This window comes from Octodon degus, unplaced genomic scaffold, assembly GCF_000260255.1.
Source record: "Octodon degus isolate 3935 unplaced genomic scaffold, OctDeg1.0 scaffold00029, whole genome shotgun sequence".
Classification (NCBI taxonomy): Eukaryota; Metazoa; Chordata; class Mammalia; order Rodentia; family Octodontidae; genus Octodon; species Octodon degus.
Genome location: NW_004524605.1, coordinates 11572684 through 11579508, shown reverse-complemented (window position 1 = coordinate 11579508; position 6825 = coordinate 11572684).

Here is a 6825-nt window from a genome sequence, read left to right as displayed (position 1 = left end):
CTTTGAATTGCCCAAAATGCTCCTGAATTGCTTCTTCCGTGGAGGAAGAAGAAAAGGAAGGGAGAGGAGGGGAAGGAAAGAAGGCAAGTGTGCACACAAGGAGAAGAATTTGGGGAAGGCAAAACACACGCAGCGTAAGGCCTGCGCCTGCCACACCACCCACTCCAGTTCCTACACAATCAATCACCCAGTAAACATTCCTGTAGTTGCTCCCAAGCAAGCAGACAGTGGATTCCTGACTGACAGGCAGGCAGTGCAGTCTCCTCTGATATTTTTCTTAGCTGGCCCACAGTGTCACTTCTGATCATATTTTCAGTTCTTTCACCAGCCAATGCAGAATCAGCCAACCCACATTCTCTTATTTCGGCACCAACTTCTGTGTGACAGATGTGTGTCATTTTTTTTCTTGAGGTCACTTCAAAAAAACAAAACAAAACAAAAGTCCCCTTGTTTCTTTCTCCCTGTGGGACTCCTCTCCCTCTCAGAGGCTTGGTGAGTCCCAGCATGTCTCAGCAATATCACCAGCCTGGGGAGGGCCCTTGGACAAAAGACCTGCCTACCTGAACACCTCCGATCAGAACCTTCAGACATGAAACAGTAAACCTATTCCTAGTCAGCAATCTTACATGATGGAAAAAAGTAAATAAAACCATTAAATGAATTACATACCAGTTTTGCATTTAAAATTAAAGAATATGGGAAAACAAGGCACTTAATCAATTAGAATGAGCTGAATGGCTTCTTACAACCAGAAACCAACCAATTAAATAAACAGCAAACAACAAACGGGCATTCAATGCCTGGTATTTATATGGCAGGCGAGATGGTCATCCATTCTAATGTCTCAGTGTGAAGTTTCTGACTTAACTCTAATATCCTGAATTATAACCATCACGTTTTTAAACTGTGTCAACCAACTCAAGGTTATTTTCTTCCACTGAATCACAAAATAGCTGGTACTCTTGCTAACATTTGTCTACCAATTACAATATTTAGAAGGAAGAGCTGGAATTTGGAGTGTTCACTGGTCCATCTAAACTATTCTGTGTTCTGACATCATAGAATGGCATGTACCGAATCCCTCACATTTTAATGTGAAGACAACATACCCGATGACTTTTCTCATATACTCTGCATCCCCTACATGCAATCCAAATTGGTCTTTAGTGTATATATAAAATATGATGATTAGATATATATAAATCTGTATATACAAAATAGGATATATAGACAGCTACTTTCAGTTCAATGAGAAGAAAGATTTGTACTAATAGTGTTTAGACAAGATATCATGTCTGCATCTTGTACTATGAATAACTACTATGAAGACAACAATACACAATGTATTAATTATGGAAACTGTCCTACTAACCTGTTTTGAAACTGTCTCATTGCTATTTCTTTCTCAATAAAATTAATTTTAAAGAAAGAATGATACAGTTATTGCCCTTACAGTTTCCTTGTTAATATATTTCTGGAAACTTACATAAGCAAACAAAATTTTAAGTCACCATCATAAACCCTCACGCACATGTGATAGAAAAGAAACTATTCTGGCAAATATTTTATTTGAATTACATCTAAATAGTCAAAAGATGTGGAAGTGTATTTATATTATATTAAGGTATTTTGCTTCTTAAGGTTTTTCTAGATTAGATAATTTCAGTATTAAAAATAAGAATTTAAGCAAGAACTTTTTATGTCAGTTGGTGGACTTGAATTGTTTTAGGTTATAAACAGAGACAGAAAGGAAAAGAGGCGAGAAAACAATGAATAAACATTAGCTTCTAAAAATTCATAGGCTATGTCCCAGGAGCAGCGTTTATACCAGGTAACACTAGTTTACATTATAGCATAAGTTCACTTAAAGGTACAGAATCTGAAGACATACTTTGCTGATCATTTTAATAATCCTGGTCAATTTGGTCTTTTTCCACATTATAAAAAATATGATGATTAGATTTTTAATCATAACTATTCACTATTTGAAGTATATCTGCCTTCACGAGTCTAAGGAGGGAGATATGGAACAAAATGTCACTTCAGTGGCCAGGAATGCTAAACACTGTGCTACGTTAGTCATTTATTGAAGCATTTACTTACTCAGTTATCAACTACTTTTTGAGTGCAGCCTATGTCCCATGGCTTATATGAGCAAGTACAGAGGCATGGCCTTTTCCTTCCTTATTTCTTCCCTTCATTTTCTGCTTTGAACAAGCCTGCAACAAGCCTCTTCATTACAAAAAAAAAAAAAAAACACACACACACACACAAAAAAAAACTGAACTAAGAGGCTATGAGGGAAAGGCACACATTCTTTACCTTGTTGATTTTACAAATGGCTGGGGGATGGCTATGTAAACATTGTTTATGTAAAAGAGATGAACAGGCATTAGAAAAAGGTCTTATAATGCCACAGAAGAGGAGGCAATGTACCTTTCAGAGAATGGAAAATTTACCTTAACAAGAGAAAGACGAAAGGGCTTTCAGTAGCAAAGAATATTCCAGACAGAGCGGACCACACTGGCAGGGTCTCCAGAGTGGGAAGGATTTACATGTACAGAGTTGCTTACCACTGGACACAGTTAAGTGACACCCAACCAGTGCCTTTCCACCCAGAACTCTCATTTGCCCTATCCTTGCCCTCTCTGAGGTTATGAAATGTGATTGTACCCCTGCCAAAGAAGGCTAAATTCTTGGTTCTTACACCAAATGCCAAAGTCCAGGCTGCATAAAGGTACTTCATGCTTGCTCTAGTCTCTCATTCAGAGTCTGCACAAATGTTCTCTTCCTTTGTTTTATTTTCTTTCAAACCACTTAGCACTTCCTTCAAGCATTTCTTTTCATCTAGAACTGAAGCTGGATGAGCTTGGTATACTTACATTGGTAGCTCCATTTTATAACTTCATTGACTCACTCACTCAACATTGGAAGAGTTCCAACTTCATGAATTCTAGATGAAAGAGACAACACTCTTGTACTCAAAGAACTTATCCACAGAGGTGAGTGTGCGGGCTATCTTCTCCCACAAGCCCTAATAAGCTACGTCAGAACTTGGAGGGTTAACATGACAATTTCTGATTGTTATTATGTTTCATGATCCTACGAGTCAAGAAGAAGGGCAGAGTACAGTGATGAGAAGCTGCTTTCTGCTCCATGAAGTTTGAAGCTTGAGCTGAAATGGCTTGTGTAGCCGGGGGCAGGACAACTGTGGGATGGAGCATCTGGGCCTGGCTAGGCAGCTTGCTAGCTCTCCATATGGTCCTTCCTCATGACTAGACAGAGTCTCCTCACAGCGAGGCAGCTTCAGGGTACTTATACTTCTCACGCATTGGCCAGAGCTCCCAGAGATCAAAGTAGAAACTGCCAATCTTTTCAAAAGCAAGGTCCAGAACTGTTCTCCTCTTACTTCTGTTACACTCCATTTGTCAAAGTAGTCGCAGGCAAACAGAGAGAGAAGGAAAGAGGAGAGAGAAACCCTTCCCCACAGGAAGTGTGTCAGAGAACACACAGCATCTTTCAGCAAACTCTGTCCTCAAGTAACTGTCATGCGGCAAAATAAAATGCAGCGGTCAAGAGAACAACGCCACATTAAAGTAAAACTTAGGTGTCAGACTGACACAATTTTGAGTTCTGACTTACCTGCTTATCAGGCAGGTGACAACTTGGGAAATTACTTGACCATTTTAAATTTATTTTGCTCTTCTGTAAAAGGGAGATAGTAATCACACCTAATGGCACAGAGCTATTTTCAGAATAACATGCACTTGTGGGCACAGGCCCACAGGCAGGGCACACATGTGCCACGGACACTGGGATGTAGAAATCAACCCACTCTTCTCATTAATAATGGTATAGGTAAAGGAAAAGATACATTTCCATGTCTGAATACTTTTATACTTCATATTTTTCATATATGCTTTTGAAGTATTCATATTTACAAGGATGCTTAGGAACAATGGAATTTTTTGTTGGGCAAAAATCAAATTCACATACAAGCATCCTAAGGACAGAGTGAGAGGCTGAATACAAAAGAAAGACAAAAATAGGAAGGAAGAAATAATTACCAGCTTACATGATGGGGTCCTAAAAGAAACACAATATATCTAAGCAGAAGCACTATTAGAAGCTGAACATTATTTTCCATCTTTCTTTACTTTGAGTTATACAGGAAGCTCAGGGAATATTCCCTTAGAGATAAAGAAATAGCATGCTTAGAGGCAGAGATGGCTTTATAGACAAAGCAAACATAAACTCTCACAACTAGAGAGGAATCTTATGAGTTAATGACTTTCAAAAATCATCTTCAAATTTTATAAGTGATGAGATACAAAAGGATGTGGTCATGATAGTGACAAGTTAAGCATAAAGAAAGCAGAACGGACTTTTTCTTAATTCAATAAGAAGAAAGATTTGTACTAATAGTGTTTGGACAGGATGTCATGTCTGCATCTTGTACTACAAATAACCACTACAAAGACAACAATATGCAATGTATTAATTATTGAAACTGTCCTACTAATTGGTTTTGAAACTGTCTCATTGCTCTTCATTTCTCAATAAAGTTAATGAAAAAAGAAAGAAAGCAGAGCTGGAAAAGCCCGCAGCCCACCTGTAAAGTCATTTGCTACCTTTACTGCACCTAAAGAGTAAGAAAATAATACCCTTGCTTTAAAGAATGTTACTTGGGTTTAAAAATCTGTATTGCTGAAAAAGTTAAAGGATATTACAGCAAAGTGACCAATTTCTGATTTTCAAACTGACTCTGGACACATGGAGAATAGATCAACAGATTATTGAGTACATGCTCTGATTTAGAAATTATAATAAAATTAGATCCCCAAATTTTTCTGTACTATATCCATGACACATCTAGGGTGTAAGTAAACACTATATACTTCCTTCAGGTTGCTGGAAGGTTTCATCAGTATAATTCTTAACAGAAGTTGGACAGTGTGAGTCGCTGTTTGATGAGGGAGATGGTCCCGGGATGCTCACTTCGGCTGCAGGAATCACCTTACGTGCAGAAGCAGAGCTGTTTCGATCACCTGAAGAGCCCTAACTTCCTAGACTGAAAAGCAGGGCAAAAGTCAAAGAAGGGCAAGCATGTAGCACTGCACAATGTTAAAGGGAAGAGACACAGCATAACTCGGACAGCAGTCTGTCTGGGTCATGGGTGAACCCAGCGTGGCATAAAAAAACAAGTTCACAGTGAGTGAATTTACTTTGTCAGGGACCCCTGCCCTCCACCTCCTGGAAAATTAAGTGAAATAGTAAAAAGTCACGGGTTATCTTCCTGAAACTTTCCTGCATGGTTACCACTGGGTCACAACTGTGAAATATTTTCAAGCTTCCTTTCCAGTGGAAGGTTAAGTGGGATGGAAAGGTTGCATCTTTTCTGGAGGAAGGCAATTGTATTAAAATTGTGAGAAACCAGCCATAAACTCTGTAAAGGGACTTCTTACTTTGTGTGCAAAATCCACCGAGAAGAGGTCACCCATCACATGCCACATCACTATAATCATCAAATTGCCAAGCCACAAAATGGTACGGTAGCTAATAGATTTCTCAAATGTGTAGATCAAAGTTTGGTGATAAGTATTACAAATGGAAATATGATTACACCAAGCGCTTCAAGTGCATTATCTCATTGAAGAGAAGGCATATTAGCCCTATTTTAATGACAAGATGACAGAACTAATGTTAGGCAGACATTAAGTAACTGGACTGCATGACTTGGAATTAACCACTGCACTTTGCTGCCCCCTCAGCTGCTGCTGTGCACTCTGTCTTAGTTACTGCCCTTTATCTCCATAGGCTGAGGTCAGTGGCCAGCATTTAGAACATAAGGAGGGCAGATCAAGCTTCCTCAATCAGTTTTTGAGGAAAGAAATTCAAAGAGATGAAAGAATAATTGCTACAAAAGTGTTATTTCTCACTGCTTTTCCATCTAATATTAAATCTCTTCTTCCTTTCCACTGTTGTAAGAGAGATTGTTGTTAGTAAATTCCCTCTTTGCAGCATCCCCGAGCCTCAGCCTTTTAATGGTGACCAACAGTCTTGTTTTCAAAGAGAAAACCACGCACTCTGCCTTAGTAACACTCACCAGTACTTAGAAAACTTGCTTCGGATTAGTATTTACTCACCACATGGAGGAGGAGCGTGAGGAAAATGGAAAATTTACAAAGAAGATAAACACAGAACAACATAAGCTTTACAAAAATCACAAAACAACAAGCCAAAAAATAAAAAGATAAGATTTCAGAAGCACAGAAATCCAGAAAAACAAGGCTCTGCCACAGGCACTGCAAGGTGTGGGACTCTGCCAGCCAGAGAAACAACCCAAGCTCCAGAGTAATAGAAGGACTTCATGGAAATGGTGATTTTTTCCTCTTGAAAAATTGCCAAGTATCGTACACTTTGGAGGAAACTGACTTTGACTTTCCATATATCCCACAAATAATAGTTTGGCAGAATACAACTTATTCTGTGGGAACCTAAAGACTCAGATTAATATGTTACTTTATATTGAACAAACCCAACTGATTATTCCTTCAATGAGACAAGTATCTTTGTGGGAGAGGTAAGATGAGAATTCACAATTTATTGGAAGGGCATACTGGTATCTACTGAAACCAAGAAGACAGAACAAGTGTTTCTGAGCTTGGTTGGACCAGTAACAAGGAAGCATTGTGGAATCAAAGGCAAATGGCCAACAATGAGGCAGCACCATGTCCCTGGAGTAGCACCTTCTTCAGATCCAGCTTCTTTCTAGTTCTACCTGTGTAGAACAGAGAAACTGATCATCTTTCCTTGAGTCAGAAA